Source organism: Callorhinus ursinus, unplaced genomic scaffold (assembly GCF_003265705.2).
Source record: "Callorhinus ursinus isolate GAN/ISIS: 27379988/994484 unplaced genomic scaffold, GSC_fseal_2.0 scaffold9, whole genome shotgun sequence".
Lineage (NCBI taxonomy): Eukaryota > Metazoa > Chordata > Mammalia > Carnivora > Otariidae > Callorhinus > Callorhinus ursinus.
The window spans coordinates 48,455,286-48,475,039 of record NW_027397071.1 but is presented as its reverse complement, the minus strand read 5'-3'; the positions used below and the strand labels follow the sequence as shown (position 1 = coordinate 48,475,039).

The 19,754-nt window shown below is 41.6% G+C and overlaps 1 protein-coding gene across 8 annotated transcripts in view; it reads right to left on the bottom strand.

The window, feature by feature from the left end:
• Positions 1-19,754, bottom strand: part of LOC112823937 (uncharacterized) — a 71,080-nt gene that overhangs the window by 45,679 nt on the left and 5,647 nt on the right. For 3 of the 8 annotated variants that reach the window (XR_012379445.1, XR_012379444.1, XR_012379443.1), the window contains one exon: positions 1,997-16,846. The exons of 4 other annotated variants lie outside the window; for them this stretch is intronic. The gene's annotated coding sequence lies outside the window, so the exon portion shown is untranslated. Of the gene's footprint in view, positions 1-1,996; positions 16,847-19,754 lie in introns of those variants that run through there. One more of the 8 variants, XR_012379446.1, reaches the window with a different exon arrangement.

The window sequence follows — 19,754 nt, the reverse complement described above, 5'->3', positions numbered from 1 at the left end:
GATTCTGGGATCATGACCTGAGTTGAAGGCAGACACTTAACTGACTGAGCCACCCAGGCACCCCAGCACAACCCTCCTAGTTAAGAAACAGATTCCCAGTTTTCAGATGAGAAAACTGTGGCTTAGAGAGGTTACACAACTTGCCTCAGATTGTAGCCATAGGCGGCAGAAAACTCCAACCCAGGCCTGACCAAAGGACCCTTCCACACTACGCTCTACTATGGTTTCCCCCAAGTTATCACAGTTATAGAGGCACTGACTCTTTGGGAGGCTGGATGCTGCCCATATGGAGCTGTTACCAATTCTGATCTCTGTCAGCTAATTTTCATCTAGGGTGATTCCGCTGCCCGCTCTGTGGGGGTTGACTGGGCTACTCACACATGGCCATTTCCTATTCCAGGTTCGTGCTCTCTGTTAGGCTCTTTTCTGAGGTGCCCTCCCAAGCGTAGTCTCTATATTGGTTTCTAATTGCTGCTGTAACAAATTACCACAAATTTAGTGGCTTTAAACAACAAATTTATTATCTCACAGTTTTGGAGGTCAGACGGCTGGAATGGGCCTCACAGGGCTCAATGAAGGTGTCCGCAGAGGCCTTGTCCTTCTGGAGGCTCTGGGGGGTAGTCCATTCTTTGCCTTTTCCAAATTCTGGAGGCTGCCTGCATTCCTCGGCTTGTGGCCATGGCACTCCAACCTCTGCTTCTGTCACGTCTGCTTCTCGGACTCTGACCCTTCTGCCTCCCTCTCATAAGAACCCTGTGATGGCATGGACTACCTGGAAAATCTACAATAGTCTCCCTGTTTTAAGGTCAGCAGATTAAAAACCCTAATCTAGGATTTCCTCTTGGCACGTAACATAATATACTCACAGGTTCTAGGAATTAGGACGGGGACATTTTTGTCCATGTCTACACACCACATACACTCGCACACACCCACACCCCTAGCTCCTCATGGGCCCTGGATTCCAGGGCCTTCCCCTTCCTACAGATGCTGCTCATCTTCCTATGGATGCATTCTGTTTCTTCTGTGTTCAGTCAATAAACATGTATAAGCCACCTATTATGAGCTAGGCCTTCGGCTAAAGGCAGAAGATACCAAGAAAGACATAGTCCCTGTCCTGAAGGAGCTCGCGTTTTGGTGAAGCTGACAGAAAAATCATGAAAAGACAAGAAAATATGGCAAATCCTGGGATGGAAGGGAGCACAGGACAGGAAGGGGCACTTAGGACTTGGGGCTTGGGGCTATGCGACTATTCCTGTCCTAGACCCACAAAATCAAGACAGTAGAATTCACCATGGAACATAAGGATCTGTGACCTGGTCTCCGGCATCCCTAAAGTATCCGTGCCCAGGGCTGCCAGGCAGAGCCAGGCTGCTCACAGACTGGGAAGCAGAGGAACACTTAAGTCTCCCTCTGTGCTCCCGAAGGCCTCCCTTCAGCGCGGGCTCAGTGGCAGCCGGGAGTTACTCATTACCGAGGTGAGGAGGATCACTGCCCAGTGGAACAACCTTTTATAGTGTTCACAAGGGACAGACTCATCCCTGATGGCTGGTCCTCCCATTTCCCCAGTCTGGACCTGACCTAAAAGAAGGTCTTATTTTGAAAGCTGAAAAGGGAAGACATTGTTAAATACACCAAGAGGTAGTTTAGTTCCTCTCTGAGTCTGAAACGTGGAGTCTGAGGAAGGTGATAGGACTTGTAAGCTTTCAACGAATTTATGTTTGTTTTAGATATCTATCATAGCCCAGTTTCCTGGATGTGCCTGATGACTGACCTTTGTTCCTACTCTTATCATTAAGAAACCCAGAGGCTATCATCTGAGTCTCTAGCTCGTGCCCACAGACATCTCACAGGAACCAAGCGAGGGCCTTATTTACAGCTCAGCACTGAACTCTACTGTCTCCTTTCAGAAACACAAGTGCATCTATCTATCTATATTTTTTTCACTTTCATATTTAATTTTCCTGGCTATGACAAACCAGGCTCTCTTATTTAAAACACACACACACACACACACACACACACACACACACACACAATTTCCTTCCCAAACCAAAAAGCTACTTTGGACTCATGTTATGTCAGGTGACTGTGAAATCCCCAGTATTTGTATAAGGCTTTATAGTTGGCCAAAGATGTTCTCGGCCGTTGACTCTTGCTCCTCATAACCACCTTATGAAACAGTGTCCTTGATGGGGGTCCATTAAGCCCTAAGAATCTTTCAAAGCCATAGTCCCCTGTGAGAACGCTGACTAAATGGGGACTTCCCATTTTTTCACTAAGTTGTATAAAATAAATTCTGCCCTTCATCTACAAAGGACTAAACCAGAAATCAGTTTTATTCTCTGCTTATAGTCCCATATCTGCTCTAAGGCCATCAGCTTCAACCTGAATACCTCTAGTGACATGGTCATCACCTCTTAAGACAATCTCCATCTTTGGTTGTTTCCGACTGATGGGCAGAGAGAGAAGTTTATAGTTTAGGGACATTTTTGTCCATGTCTACACACCACATACACTCACCCACATCCACAACCCTAGCTCCTCATGCGACCTGGATTCCAGGGCCTTCTCCTTCCTATAGATGCTCCTAGTGCATCTATAAGAGGGCCCACGAGAAAGGACACCTTCATGGGGTTTGGTGTGAGCCCATTACGGTTTTTCTGTATTGGAAATGGCCAACCAACCCAATCAGATCCTTTCTCTTGGACAATATGAATGACAGGAATCACAGAAAAGGTAGGCCACTGAATCTAATGTCTTTCCCTTCCAAATAATGCATGAGGCCTTCTGTTTATCCCAATCCTTGAAGTACTGGGACTTGGAGTTACTGTGGCTAAAGAGGACATTGCCTCACATCAATGTAATACAACTCTATTAATGAAGGGAATTTGGATGCTTCTCCTCTTTGAAACTTTCAAAAATCAAATATAAAGTTCTAATTATTATGTTCATTGTAAAGGTAAGGACATGAAATTGCCGGAAGATTAAGCAATCCAGAAGTCCCCTGGCTAGGAAGTGGGACAGCTAGCCTCTGAAACTCTGGCTACAGATTTTAGTTAACTAAAAACAAAACAAAACAAAAAAACTTAACTGAAAGTTTTAAAAAATTAAAACTAAATAAAAAAATTTTAATGTATGTTTTTAGATAATAAAAACAAAAACCTGTAACACAACTTGGATGAATCTCTGGGGAATTATGCTGAGTAGAAAAAAAGGCAATTCCAAAAGGTTACATACTATATGATGCCATTCATATAACATTTTTGAAATGATGACATTTTAGACAAGGAGGCTAGATAAGTGGTTGCCAGGGAGAGATGGGGACAGGGGTGGGGGTGGTGGTCAACAGACTTTGACTCTTAGCTGGGTGGTGTGGACATTGTTCCTTCTACCCAGGGCCAAAGTAGAGCGAGTTTTAGATCAGATGTTCTTCAATGAGCCAACCCACAGGAAAGGCCTGGCTTCCAGAGCAACTTCTCAACTCACTGTCTACCCCAGAGAAATTAAGCCAAGTTTTAAGTTTTTTGAATGGTTAGTGTGACATTAAGATTGATACACAGGTACTTGCCTGGGGAAAAAGAATGTTTACAGCAGCTTAGTGTTGCAGGGTCAACTGGACTTGCAGGTGACAATGAAGATTGATGACAACCTACAAACCGTTGCATCTGGTTTGTGGAAAGGCAGGGTGACCAGATGGCTTGGGAAGTGAAGCCTGAGAAAAGAGCAATTCCAGCTAGGTACAGCTCAGTTCTTTCTGAGCTTTTGACTGCTCACAGCCAACGGGGTCAACAGCAAGGGCAAAGATGTACACGCAGTCTGGCAGACAGTGCAAGAGAAGAGTGACAAGAAAAGAGACAGCAGAGGACATGTATAGAATTTGCAGCTTGAAGAGACTGTATTTGGGTTCTGCTTCTTAGAGACTGAGAGGCTATGAGCAAGTCTCAGTCTGTTTCTGATTCCTTATTTGCAAAACAGAGCAATGAACCCTTGCTGGTCTATATTACCAGTTGGTTGGGATGAACAAATGGAATAATGTAAGCAATAAATATTCTATGAACACTTACATTCTTTGCAAATGCAAAGAATAGTAATGTGATTTGGCAAGATTCCTACTGGTGGTCTCTAAGTTTCTGGACCTATGATTTGGCAAGTAAACCAATTCCACCTGAAGGCTGATGGGTCTGTGGCCCTCAGGTGAACATCACTAAATGATCAGGTCTTGACAGCAGCCACTGCACTTCCCATTAATTCATGGATGGGGTCATATACCATGGGAGAGCAAGGTAGCATGATGGGCTCCATCTGAGCTGAGCTCTAGTAACTTCAGACAGCTTCCTACCATACTTCCATAGCAAATCCTTGGTCCAAAGCTATGCATATAGAAAGCCTTTAGTAATGAATGAACGCTCATCTAATTTGGTGAGAGTTCTTTTCGTTTCTACTTATGTAATTTGGGAAATCACTGCTTTGGGAAATGCTGCACAGGAGAGGGGAGATTATCATGGTGGGTAACAGTCTAGCCAGAGACCCTGTGGGAGGGAGGCACTTCGGGTTGAGTTGAAAACCCTCTTTGAGAAGTGGCATAATGGGGCATAAAGCGTGTTGGCTCTAAATGCAAGTAGCTGTGTGACAAAGGCCTAGCTTCATCTCCTCTGAGTCATGGTTTTCTCACCTATAAAATGGTCATGATAATAGTGCTCTCCTCACAGAATTGTCCTGAAGACTAAATGAGATAAACAGATACAGCATAGCTGGTGCAGAGTAGAAACACAGTAATTTGGATCCTTTCTTTCTTTGAAGGATAGGAAGATACCATAACTCCTTTAAAATACCTTCTTTTCCATGTTTTTCAGAGATAATGAAAACAGGAGCCTTGGCTAGCTAAGCTTATCCTCTTTGTAGCTCCTGAGAATGCACCTTATCAAACATGGGATTTGGAGGCAAACATACATTCATATTCCTGCTCCACCAGTTACAAGCTATGTGATCTTAAGCATGTTAACTAATCTCTCCTAATCTGTCTCCTCAGTGTAACACAGAGTTCAATAATAGCTGTGAATATGGCTGTTCAGAAAATTAAACAGGTAGTAAATGTAAAATGTCTTGAGACATCGTCTTACACAGTCTGAGTGCAGTCAATGCCTCTCCTAATAACTACCTTGGGTGTGGCAGCAGGTATGCACAGAGAAGTGAAGGACAGAATGTCCACAGACATCACTATTATTTTTCTTAATCATCATTAATCCTTGGTTCCATCTGTGCAGTATGTTCTTCCCACTTGAGATCCACAATAGTTCACACTAAAGGCCTTCCGGAGCGCGGATGAGCCAACGGGGCAGTGTGGCTGCCAAGAAAGGACGGATGGAACCCTCACGCCACACCTGGACTACTGCATGACACATTTACCTTGGACATGAATGAACTGGAGAGCATGCCAAAGGGAGGAAGCAGGACAGGAAAGTGGCTGGAAAGATGCCACGTGAGAAATGTCTGCAGGACAGGGACAAGAAAAACTGAAGAGTGGGTACAATCAAACCAATGTTTGAAGAACTGACAGGTCAAAGGATGACTTCATTTATTCTGTCATTCCCTGGAGAGCACAACTCAGACCACTGGGTCGAAGTTACTTGGGGATACAATTCAAAGAATTTTCTGACAAGGCAGCTGTCTAGCAGTGGAGTGGGCTGGCCAGCGAAGGAAGGACTGAGTCCCAGAGCCAGGCTCCTGGGGCAGAGGTGGGTAAGCTGGAATGGACATCCCCCAGGTCCTTCACAACTTGCAAGTCTATCTCAGGAGAAGCCCATGACGGCTCCAACAGAAGCAGCCTTGAATTAGCAAGTCATTTATATAACCCAGTTCCTTCAGTGTATTATAAATCTTGGGGGCACTGCAAGAGGATATAGGGGAAAGACATCTTATTTACCTCAATACTAGCTATAGTTTCTACGCTACATGAAAGGCCCAATCTATGTATTTCACAAACACATAAGGCTTATCACCTCTCAGGAGGGTATCTGAAGTGCCAAACCAACCTCTTTCTCATGTTCAATTTCTCATTCCAGAAACAATACAGTGGAGAAAGGAAACTATAACCACTAACGTTTAAAAATGGACTTCAAAGTAAAGAAATAACGGCTTTGTATTTGAGCACATTAGTTAATACTACGAACTTCAGTTTGCATACACGTAAAATGGGGATGATAGTGATATTTACCTCCAAGGACCGTTCGTTCATTCATTCATTCAACAGATAGTTGAGCACAAATTATGGACCAGGCCTGATTCCACTTGCTGGGAACTTACATCACTGAGCTAACAAGACATACAGCCCTTGCGGAGCTTACATTCTGGTTGGGGGAGATGGCAATACACACGGTAAGTAAACTAGAGTCTATTAGTATGAACATACTATGCAAAAGTGCTATGAGAAAATTAAGCAGGGACAGGGACAGGGCAGAGATGGCGGCAGTTTCTAAGAAAGGATTCAGTAAGCTAATGCAATGAAAGTTACTGCGGGGATAGGTTCAGTGTTAGCTATTATTACCATGGAGACTTCGGAGCTTGCAGGACCTACAGTTAAATGCATCATCCTGTCCTGAATCACTGAATAGGTGATATGTATTCAAAATCAAACCCAAAAGGGAGTGGATCCCAATATTGTTTTCAAGTGGAAAAATCAATGAAAATGTCATGACTCTGGAGTTCTGGCATTGCCTCATTTATGCAAGGGTGCTGTTAAGAATCTCTAGGAAATATAGGAATGCAAAAACTGGGGCCTGAATGCAATTACATCAGGTGAGTGACCTTTTCTAAGCTTTAGTTTTTCCCCGAGATCTGACCAGGGCTATTGTTAACATTTAGTAAACACATAGGTAAAGTGCTGGGCACACAGCAGGTACAGTTAGCTTACATTACCATTGTCCAAACTCAACTGAATTTTCAGATTTTCACTGTGTTCAGAATGAAAAAACAAGGCTATGCTCCTCAGGAGGCAACAACCCACAATCACGTGTTGCTAGGAATTGGCCTAAGGTCACTTGTTATGAGAATAAACCAGGAAAACATAAGGAAGCGTTCAACTGATTAAATGTTCAGTCCAGTTCTCAGCCTTACTAACTCCTTGGCTGCAGTCTTCAGAATTCCAGAAGATGCAAACAAAAGACACACTGATTCACTCAAAACAGTTCTTCATACAAATCTGAGGATTTAGCCAAAAAGCAGTCCAAAAGGATTTATGAAGTGTGCCTCCCTCTGCAGAGCCTGCAAGTCAAGGAGACACACAGGCTCCCTTTAATCAGCCCTATTTTCCCAGAGATCTCTGTAGCATCCTCCCTCTGCTTCTTACCACTCTGACTGAGAGTCTTGGGAAATGAGAATTTAATTTGTTCTGTGTTGAACTTTTTCTCATGGGCACTTTACAAGGAAGGAGCTCTTTCTGTTTTCCCCTATCAGTCCCACTTCCACAAGTTCTGACGTAAAGGAAAGCTTTGAAGTGTTTATTGGTGTTAAGGCCTTTTCTACTAGCCATCCCCAAGATGAGAAGGCTATTTCTAGAATCGAAGTCCTGCACTCACTCCTAGATAGCACAGTAACCCTTCTCTGCTTATGGGAGCCTTGCATCCAGCAATCTGCCCCTTCCAGGGGTTGCTGTGACCCTCTGACACTTCAAAAGGAATAAAGAGGGACAAAGGTGTGGGCTTTGCTGGGTCTCAGTCAGTGCTTCTCAAATAATCTGTGGTGAAAGACCAGTTTGTTATTTCCAATCCATCACAGACTGATAATTTTCACAAAATACAATAAAAATTAACTGCTAGGAAAAAATTTAAAGACATGAAGTGCAAGCCAATGTTTTATTACTAGATTCAACAGTCATAAAATTACTCTGCCACACTGTGAAAATTTTCAATGTTTATTCACAACTTCTGTATTTTATCTAGCTGTGGACTGCAGCACTGATTGGTCACCAGTGAGCCATGCACACTTCACTTGAAATGAAACACAAAGCCAACTTACCCCCTTGCCCTACAAAATATTTAAGTGCAGTGGTTGACACCTAGTAATCACTCACTGAATATGAGCTACTGCTCTTCTCCCCAGGCCCGTGAGATGAAGGGACACATTAACCGGAAGACTGAGACGGATGAGTTCCTACCCTGTTGCTACTGACCTCGGACAAGTGTCTTCACCATGCGGAGCATTAGTTCCAAAATGTAAAATACCCAATGAGATTTAGAATCTACCATCTAAATCAGTGACTTGTGAATTTAATGCGTTATGTCCCAGTACACCAACCCACCAACATACACTCAAGCAGGCAACTGCAAAGTTTCATGAAGTAGTATTACCCTTACCACATGCTATGCGTTCTGATTATTTTCTATTTTTTAAAAAATGCTGCTCAAGACATATTTGATTTCAAACCCACAGCTTGAAAAATGCTAGAGAGAATAATCTCTACAGTTCCTCTCCTCAATGATAGGGCTAACAAGTAGGTTGGTCAGTCATTTACAACTTGATTTCCAGAGAGCAGACATTAAAAGTCAGGTGCATGGAAAAGTTTTTGTTGCTTTTGTTGAAGCCAGCTGATTCTACATTGGGATACTCTTTAAAAGATTTTTTTTTTAATTCAAATATAATTACATTTATATTAGCTTCAGGTTTACAACATAATGATTCAACCACTCCATACATTTCTTAAGTGTTTGTCAAGATATGTGTACTTAATCCCCTTTATCTATTTCACCAACCCACCCCCACCCCCAACCTACACTGGGATATTCTTAGTGAATCTATTGGTCTTGGACTCACACCCCTGAAAGGTAACCTAGAGGCAGCCCTGGAAAACTCCTATCTGCCCTCCCGCAAGTTTCCTTCAGGCAAATGTGACAGATGATTGTGAACAAATTTCCTTACTGGATTCTGCTGTCTGGCTAAATTCTGGAGAAGGGAGAAGGAGCAGTAGTGGGAGCCCACAGGCCACTGAAAGTGGTTGGATTGCACGGGTATTTCCACTCCTTCACGTGCTAGAAGCAGCAGGTGAGGGACTCTGTAGGAAAGGAATACTGACAGGCAGCCTTCTGTGCAAGAGGGGATTTTATAGTCCTTTTGTTCTTTTAATGAATCATTTTATCTTGTGAATTGCAACTCTGTTGAAGAATAAAACATGAAATTATTTCCAATGACCTCTTTTGGGCTCTGTATAACCTCCCCTTTCCTCTTGAGTAGTAAGAACATCTCCAACTGGCCTCCCGACCCAAGCAGCTATGTGTTTTGTTTGGTAACTTTACCCTCAGATTCAGTAGGCTCTGTAGCTCTCTCCAGCTGAGGCAGGTCTTGATGCTCTAGGGGTATGGGGTGGAGGAGTGAGGTGGTTTCTCTCCCACCTGCACACCTCACCTTCTCCATGAGCTGATTCTTTGGTTGCTTCCTTTCATGACTGTCCTCAGTGAATGTGAGAGCTGGTTCTGAGGAAATGACAGCTTTCAAAAAAGCTCCATCAGAATGCTGGCTTGCCTCTTCGTCAAGTTCAGAAGAGAATCCGGAGATGCCCCACCCCCACCCCGCCACAACCCTTGGTGGGGGTGTTTTCTGCCTGGCTAGAGGCCTGCACTTTGGGATACCCTCCATATCCTGGCCCACTCCTGGGAGGGCACATCTGTGACCTCTTTGCTGAGAGGCATAGCCAGGGTTCCCTGCAGGGGTCGTGCGGAGTGCTCTCCTGTTGGGCACTAGCCAGAAAGCTTAAGTCCCCAGCCATTTTCTATGGATTCACTTCAGACCAGTGTCCAAGAAACCTCCCATCTGTGTCCCACTCAATTCGTCCTTTCCTCTCTCCACTCCTCTTAGCTTTGCAGAGTCTGGGCATGAGAGCCTCTTTCTGGGATAATGCTCACCGATTTTCAGACAAAAGATGATCTCCAAGTTGAATGCACCCTTCTCTGAGGGAGGTTCCCCCCAAAGTTGACATCTCTCCCTCTTCCAGCCCTTTTACTTGTGTGTGAGGGATGAATGCAATTAAAGAATTGGTTCTACTGAAATAACCCTTTGAAAAAGGTCTGCAGGAAAATGCTGGCCACAGAGCTGCAGGCCTCTGACCAGAGAAAAGTGGGGTTTTTTTTTGTAAGCCTGAATTTTATTTTATTTTATTTTTTTGTTTTAGTGTAGTTACACATTGTTACATGAGTTGGAAAAGTGGACTACAAGTAAAAGAATGAAAGTGGACCACTTTCTAACACCATACACACAAAATCAAAATGGATTAAGTACCTAAATGTCAAAAGTGAGGATTTTCAAGACCTTGTTTTTAGCTGTGAGCTCTTCTCACCTCTTCTTAGAAAACAGGGAAGACTCCACTCAGCACCTCACACTGCCTTAGATTTCTACTGCAAGCCACACTGCAGGCTCTGTGAACAGCAATGGATAGAAACATGGTCCTTGTCCTCAAGGAACTCCCAGTCTAAGGAGACATCAAATACACATAACCCCACACACATCCATTAATTGTGACAAGCTCTCTGAAGAAAAAGCAGAGTGCCACAAGACTGGACATAGTTGGTGTCGAGTCTCTGAGAAATTACTATTTAACCAGAGGCTAAGAAACAACCAGATGGAGTGAACAGCAAGGGCATCCCAGGCAGAAGAAAACGCACCTAAGGCAAGAGACTTCATTCCCCAAAGGGTGAGCGAGTCAACTGGGTGCAAAAGATGAAATCAGAGAGGTAGGTGAGAGCCAGCTGCCCAGGACCTCCAGGTACGTTAAGGACAATAGTCTTGGTCCCCAGAGTAAAGAAAGCCATCAGTAAAGAAAGCCATCAGTATTAACTTAATTTCCTATACTTTTCCTGTTCTGGACTCCGACCCTCCCTCTTACCACTTGGCTAGCTGTGTGGCTTAGGGACCGCCATGAGCCGAGCCTCCTCAGGTTCCTCACTTAGAAGATTTGCATTAGGGTGAAATGAGCACCTGGGTGCTCAACAAACATGGATTCATCTTAAGCAAAAAAGGTAAAAAGGAAGGTGTCTTCTATTTGATCCAACTGCTTAAACAAAATTCTGTAAATTACACAAGAGATTGTCCAAAATGCATTTACTAAAGAGTGGCACATTTTATGGTATTAGGATTGGATATTAGAATAATTTAAGACTTGCTAGGTGAGTCAGAATTTTTTTAACAGGTATCAGTGATACTAAAACGTAGATTTATGTCTGGACATTTTATTGGCAGACATTTTAAACTCCTTGACATCTTCCCCATAAAAAAAAGGGTGTCTATATTCCCAATGACATAGCTTCCCAGAAATCTAGTCTTCATCAATGTGACTTTGAGAATTTCCATCTTCCCAGAGGATCTAAACCTCTACAGTAAAAATAGTATGTTATCTACAAAGGGCTGAGCAAAGGTATCACCACTTCTCAATCTGATGCCCACGGCAGACACTGGTAAGACATGGATGGGTGGGTACAGCACTCCTTCCTGTGGACCAGATGTAGCCTCAGGAGTCTCAACGAAGTGCTCTAGGCAGCTACCCCCACTGACCCAAAAATATTCCCAGTCTGAAGGTACTCATTTTCAAAGTGGAAAAAAAAATGAAGCAATGGGAGTCTAATATAGGTAATATATCTGGAATTCGATTTACAAAGAGCAGAAAATGAAAACGAGTTTCCCACTAAATTGGAACTGTTCTCCACATCTTCCCATTTTCTTAACAGCACCACCCATCTTCTCATAATCTCATGGAAAACAAAGTACAGTAGTAGTCCAAATGCATAAAAATATAATAAGCTTACTCCACTCCATTTCTATTACATGAACTGTCTTAACATATATCACATCAGAAGCATGTATTACAATCCCAAACCCGTTCAAACAACTTAAAGAACTCCAGCTGGGAATGTTCCAGGCACATTCTCATACTTCGCACTGTCAATGGGAATCTTCACAATCATCATGTTTTGGAGGCGTCTCCCTTACTCTTGCTCATGCTTAATGAGATTTTGTGTGGTACAAGATTAACTGAACAGGTAATGTGAAAATGAACTGTAAGACAGGGATAGGTTATGTAAATATGAATGCAGAGTTTTAAGGAAGCAATTTCTAGGAGGAAAAATCAGAAGCACAGAAACACAAAGGGAGACTTGCTGTCTCAAAAATCAATTGATCTGGAAAAAATAAATCCATTTAATAATGACACATTTATAATTGCCTGGTTATTCAGAAGGAGGTATAGCAAAATATTTGAAACTGGTGTGGCTGGGTCAAGAGCTCACCACCCTGGCTCCAACTTTGCATGGTATGATCAAGGCAGAATACTGCATGGGATCTGGGTGGGGGCAGTTCCTACAACTACAATCTGATTTCCAAAGCATGGCCCCAAGTAAGAGCTTTGTGATGAAGTAGATAGGGTCTACAAATGCTTTTTACTCATGGCTGATAAAACATGATCCCCGAGAGAAGATTATTGCTGCCTATTTCTTGTCTCTATGATTTTACTTATTTTCAAATGTAGACATGTAGTAACAAACAGAACTCTTTCATGATCAACAGCAAGCCTAAAACACTCCTTCTAATGAGGCTGGTCCTATTTGAGTTACAAGTCCAATTAGGACGTCTAAAAGTTTGATTTATTGGGCGCCTAGGTGGCTCAATCGTTAAACGTCTGCCTTCAGCTCAGGTCATGATCCCAGGATCCTGGGATCGAGCCCGACATCAGGCTCCCTGCTCTGTGGGAAGCCTGCTTCTCCCTCTCCCACTCCCCCTGCTTGTGTTCCTGCTCTCGCTATGTCTCTCTCTGTCAAATAAATAAATAAAATCTTTAATAAAAAAAATAAAAAAGTTTGATTTATTTAGAGATACTGGAGCTATTCTTTTCAGACATTGTTATTTCTACATTTTGAGAATATGCCACACTTAAATTTTCCTTTAGTCATAAAATGGTCACATATGTACACAGAGCTAGCTGTGTGTATATATCTCATGATACATAGTACATGTGCATATATATATGAGATAATACAATTTCATCTTTACCACAGTTCCAAAGAAGTGGGCAAATGAGGCAACTAGAGCGTGGAGAGACCCAGTGAGCCACCCTGATTTCCAGAGATACAGCGTAAAGCAAGAAGTGCCCCATCACCTCACTACCTGTTGAGGCCCTTTTCCCATTTTTTTAGTACTCACTGTAGGCTTCAGTTTCTTTATATTTTACAAAATTTTATAACTATGTTATGTCAGAAACCCTGGAAATACGTCTACAGACTAGAAAAGTTTAAATGCAAAAAGACATGAAAATTACATTTTAACATTTTAAATTCTTATTTGAAACTGTTATCTTCACACTAAAGACTAAGGAAGAAAGCAATCCACTCACTCCTGTTGTGGGCTGCAACAGTGCTTTTACCCTAAAGCGCCTTTTTTTTTTAATTGTGGTAAAATATACATAAAATGTATATTTTAACTATTCTTAAGTGTGTAGTTCTGTGGCATGAAGTATTCACACTGTTGTGCAACCGGCACCATCCATTTTCATTTTTTCATCTTCCCCAATAACTCTGTCCCCATCGAACATGAACTGCTCCCCCCACCACCACCACCAGTCCTGGGCAACAACCACTCTACTTTCTGGCATTAGGAATTTGACTACTCTAGCAACCTCATACCAGAGGAGTCACACAATAGTTATCTTTTTGTGTCTAGCTCATTTCACTTAGCTATCATCAAGGTCCATCCATCCATGTTGTAGCACGTGTCTGCATTTTCTTTTTTAAAGCTGAGTAATATTCCATTGTATCCATACACCTTCTATTTATCCATTTGTCCATCATTGCTTCTACCTTTGGACTACAGTAAATAATGCTGCTGTGAACCTGGGTGTACAAATATCTGTTTGAATCCCTTCGTTTGGGTATATAACTGGAAGTGGAATGGGATGCTGGATCATACAGTATTTCTATTCTTACATACCTAAATGAAGAATGCAATGAATACACCAACCAGACACATTGTGTTTGTTTTAATCAAAGCAGTGGAAAAACCCCATCAGATTTTTCCTTGCATCACTTCTCACTTAACCTGTTGGAACACCTTACATCTATGAACTGCCTTGAAGATGCCAAAGACCTCCAGGCCTAGGCAAGCCTTCCAGAGCTCTTGCCACAGACCAAGCCTCGGGCTTTCCTGTTGACAGGAAACAGGATCCAGTATAGCTCCATCTGCAGAAGTGCCGGGGTGATTCCAAACTACACCCAACATTCGCTCTACAGCATCCCACAGGCTCGGCTGTGGATCCTGGCATCAGAATCTGGTGTATGAAACCTGAATTTTTATAAAACTAGTAACGGGAAAACAGGAAGATCAAAGGTGGTGGTGAAATCCTCACCAAGGCCAATGATTGCACAACACATCGCTCCCTGAAGCACTTTTTTCCACCTGCTATAACACTAAAAATTAGGAATGCTTCAAGTTACTTGAAAATTCACCAATCCCAGAACTTTCCTTTCTTAGAAGTTCTTCCAGGGTTTCTGTCAGAAATTCCCTTTCTGTTTAAGGCAGAAAACTCCCAAGGAATTTCAGGACCGATAGTGTAATATACAGCTCCCTATAAGTAATCAAAAACATCATCTAGCCCGACGTTTAGAGAAACTCTGAATGTATGATGACATGTGAAAGTACTGGGCCATAATGTGGTCAATGCCATGTGAAAAACAATTCAAGGCCAAGCAGGTATGGCCCAAGGGACTGGTCCCTGTTCAGGAGAGAAGAGGGGTTAAAGAGAATTATGTGAACAGGCAAAGGAATGCAATGACCAGGAATGTCTGAGGATCACACAATGAAGGGTGAAACTGACCCTCTCTGAATGGGAAGGCAAAGCTTCGCCTCTCTGTTCACACCTCTGGTTCCCCTTTTTCCTCATTCTGTCTCAGTGAAGGACGTGATAATACACTTGGCCCAAGTCCAAGATATTAACTGGGCTGCACTGATTAGCAGGTAAGGTCTCTGTACACTAAAAGGTCACACATATGGCTTTTCCTTCCCTGGATCCTCTCACCCTGTGGTAGGCACACCCTGACCTCAGCAGGCTCTGTCATCTCTTAGCCCAAGAATATGGGTCATTGCTTTGGGTTCCCACACCAGTCATCTATCCAGAGGATAGTCAAATTCCCAAATATTGACATGAATCTGGGAAGAGGTAAGAGATCTCTGTTTAATGCACTGAGCCTAAGCTATATAAGATTATGTGAGCTTTGCAGCAGACTGTGAGCTAACACGTAGTTAAGTTCATGTACTTTGATTCTTGTCTGCTGCTGATCCATGTATACAGCTTCCCTAGAGGTCTTGGAAGGATATGGGAAACCCTGGGTTCTTTTAGAACCCCACCCCAAACCAAACAGTACTCTCTAGTGTGGGATGCAGGCTAAAGATGCACGCTGTTAAATTTCCTAGTCTTTTAGGCAAACCTGATGCTGGATTGGTATTCATAGATTTATCTCCCTGAAATCAATTTGTTTTAGATGTTACTTCAGAGTGGTCCTCAATTCTTGATAGAAATAAAATTATTTACATTTTATTTTCATGTAAAGATGACAGCAACGATAACATGGGCATTCAGCAAATATTTTTTGAATTAGACTAGATTCTAAATTATTTTTTATATTCCTGAAACATGATGTGTCCTATCCATTCCTTAAGCACAAAGATACAATTTTACTCATGCAATATCATCAATGTTGTTCAACATGTAGGGCTTTTTTTCCTCCCTGTTTAAGTCAAATTTCATTTTGCACATCTAATGTTGACAAGTATCTAGCTAATCACGTTACCCCTTATTTATAAAAATGGCAAATCAACTGCTCCTCACAGTCCCCATGCAGCTCTTCCTGCCCCTGTACTTTAATAAAAACACCTTTTTACCCTAAAAGGGGAAAAAAAAAAAAAAAGGAGGGGGGGCACCTGGCTGGTTTAGTGGGTGAGGCATGTGACTCTTGATCTAAGGGTTGAGCTCAAGCCCCACATTGGGTGTAGAGATGACTCAAACATAAAATTTAAAAAAAAAAAAAAAAGGGCACAGATTTCTCTGAATACCTCTTCAGAAATACTGATTCACACTTAGCACTTATCTAGCACCAGAATCTTAAAAGTTCTAAAGATCTTTTTTTTTTTTTAAAGATTTTATCTATTTGAGAGAGAGAGAATGAGAGCCAGAGAGCACGAGAGGGAAGAGGGTCAGAGGGAGAAGCAGACTCCCTGCTGAGCAGGGAGCCCGATGTGGGACTCGATCCTGGCACTCCAGGATCATGACCTCAGCTGAAGGCAGTTGCTTAACCAACTGAGCCACCCAGGCGCCCAAAAGTTCTAAAGATCTTAATACATGTCCACTCAGTGCAACCATCTTCACCCTGCCATGCAAGCAACTACCCAACTCCTCCTTAGCCCCGCCATGTTACAAAACAAGACAAAGACTGAGGGAATAACATACCCTATGTTCCAGGAGAGGTACAATACAGGAACAAGGCAAGCGGGTTTCTGGGTCCCCACCACTGTTTCACATGCCCGCTTCATCTTCAGTCTTCCTTCCTGGGCATGATAGGACTCCTTTGATGGAAGGCAAGATGGCTGCCATCCTTCAGTTATCACAGTACTGTACCTTTAGAATGGACAGCATCAGCACTGTGATAACTGAGCCAGGGCAGCCTGTCAGTCACGCTGTCGGCCAGCACCATCCTTTCTGGGTGGTTGCACAACTCCCTCCGAAGGCTCCTCATGGAGTGAAGAACTAAAAGATCCCCTTCTGGTTCGAGATGTGGGGAAGCGAAGAAAAAGTAAGGTCGTGGCCCAGCAAGTGTTGAGACTGAAACAATAAAGGCCCAGTTGAATCATATTAAAACGAAAAATGGACAGAAGATGAATGCATGTTAATGACGAGCAACCATGTGATTAAGCTTTCACTCTGATCAAATACGCAGTAAGCTTCCCAGCTGTTACAGTGATACTTCTTCCATGCATGGATTCACTGACTTTATCTCCCTGACCTCAACCACCCATGCAATAAATACTTACTGAGGAACTACTCTGTTCCAAGTTCTCTTCTAGATGTTCAGCCAATGAAGCTAAGACATGGCCCTTCACCCTCAAAGTGCTCACAAACATAACCATATAGCCATACTACTTCACGTGTGTGCCTAACATTAAACAATTTCCCATGTGCATTCTCATTTGGTTTTCACAAGAACCCATATGGGGCTGTCCATGAATTATTCATTAATTTATCACCAAAGGATTCTAGAAATAGATTAGATATCATTAGCCCATTTTACAGACAGAAAATAAAAACCTAAGAGGTTAGGTGATTTACCTGAGATCATGCCCTAAGTTATGGTAAACCTGGGCTCAAATCCACAATGATCAAGCCCAGTGCTTTTTTTCTCTACCCCAACCTGGCCATTCGACTCATCAACTGGATACACAATTTATACAAACAAAAGGATTTCTGAAAATATTTAATTTTGGCTTAAGATTTTTAGTTTTCTCAGTATCTCCGATCATGAAGCAGAAACTAGTGGGGATTTTATGCTTTAAGGAGATACACACATTAGCAAAAAAAAAAAAAAGAGAGAGAGAGACTTATTGTTCTTGCTCTGAGTGCTAAGGATGTACTCAAATTGATGATACTGATGATAATTACATATTTAAGCATACCTGCATGGTATTTTCCACTACAGTTAATGTCAATTCTATAGTTACAGTGGGGCAAGAACCTCTGACAACCTTTGGAATGCCTTAAAAAAAAAAAAAAATCACTTGCTTTGAAATTATCTGTACCTTTGAGATGCACCCTGAAGTCATTTCAGGGATGATTCTTAGTTTTAATAAGAAGTATAAAACGATTCTGAAATTGGAATTCAGGCTTCAGAATATCAACTTATTAAAACCATGATTCACTCGGTTTTTTTCCATGTCAGTCATAAGATCTCAAGTTATTTCAATATGAATGGAACTTGACAGATATTTGAAAAATAATTATGTTTTCAATTAGGCATTTTCTCAGTTTCAATGATTCATTATATGCAAATTAAATATTAGCACTGTACTTCAAATAAGACAGAGAGATAGATGAGTCAATTCTTTAGATCAGAAGTCAGAACACAGCAATACAGTGACTTTCTGCACTATGAAACTGACCTAATCTTCAGAAAAGTAACATCCAGTGAAATAATCCACCTCCATACAAATTAAAACAACATTCTCTAACATGTAAAAATATCTAATACTTAAGGAGGTCACAATGGCTAGGTCTTAGCCAACTGATGTAATACAGCGTTGAAACACGAGAGGGCAACGAAGATTTAAAAAAAAAAGTTGGATCCCATAACCCAAGGTTCCTGGAAACAGCTGCACATTTTCATTCAAATTATAAACATCTGTTACATGAAAAGAAAGATACCGTGATTACTTGAGAATAAAATTTTAGATAGCCGATCTGTCAAAAAGAATAAAAAGATCACCACCTAACATTTTCTGGCCACAGATTCCATCAGCTCTGGAAAAGATGAATACTTCCTCGGAGACACTGAAGAGTGGACAAGTATGGGCACAACTAAGTAACCCTGATGTTCTTAGGAGTTATTAGACTGTTCCTCACTAAGACTGAGCATTAATGTAACCGAATGTCTAAATACGAAGTATACAAAGATGAACTTCCTGTCTGTCATGTACTGCAAAGTTGAAATTCACCTTATTTAGCCATGACCAAAACCCATACAACTAAACATTTCTGCTACAGCAAATAAAGGATCTTTCCTTATTTCTCTCACACTTCATTTTTTTCCTATCTAAACTGGGATTTAAAAAATAAATCAACGCAGAGACCAAGTGATAAAAAGCAAAATTGTCATTATTTCGCGAATAAGAGACATTTCTTTCTCAAAATATTTTTCTTATAAAAATTGAATTTTTTTTTAATATTAAAACAAGGGACTGCAGGTACTCATGCTACACTATCAAAATATACTGCACAGTTAGAGGAGAAGAAAAAAAAATAGTGATGTAAAATGCTTTCCTCCAGAGAGCAAATTGATTTTAAAGTTCTTCTATGATAAAAATGATACAAACTGAGAACAATTTCTTCATGATGCAGGCACCAAATATTACCAATAAGTCAAGTACCTGTGGCAAACTGGTATACTAAAGAACTTGCTTTTAAATCTTGTGGAGTACAAATGCACAAAGAAGATGTCCCATTCCTCTTATCTCTGGACTAAAAATGAAAATACAATGATTTTGAACGTCTAAATACCTGAGTCAGTCACTGGAGCCACTGAAAATAAGCAATGCAAAGTATTTAAAAAGTACTTTTAAACTAAAATAGTTTAACTAGGTCTAAATTTCAACCCACCTGTGCTCGCTTCGGCAGCACATATACTAAATTTCAACCTACCAGCCTTTTACTAAATTGTGATTTTTTTCCAAATCAAAACTGTAATCCAACTCACTGATACTATAAAATGTGCATATCTGACCAAATTGGGAAGCTATAAAAATGTACTTCCACAAAAGATGCTCAAGTATCAATTACTGCTTTGCATATTGTTGCAAAGCTCTGTTACATTAAGAGTTTTTAAAAACTAACTTGTGCCAGAGATTATTAGGAGACCTGGAGTGTGGGGGGGTTCCACGTATTTTTTTCTTAAGAAAAAACTGGCTCAAAAAAAAAAAAAAAGAAAGAAAAAACTGGCTCAAAAGGCAAGGAGAAGCCAAGG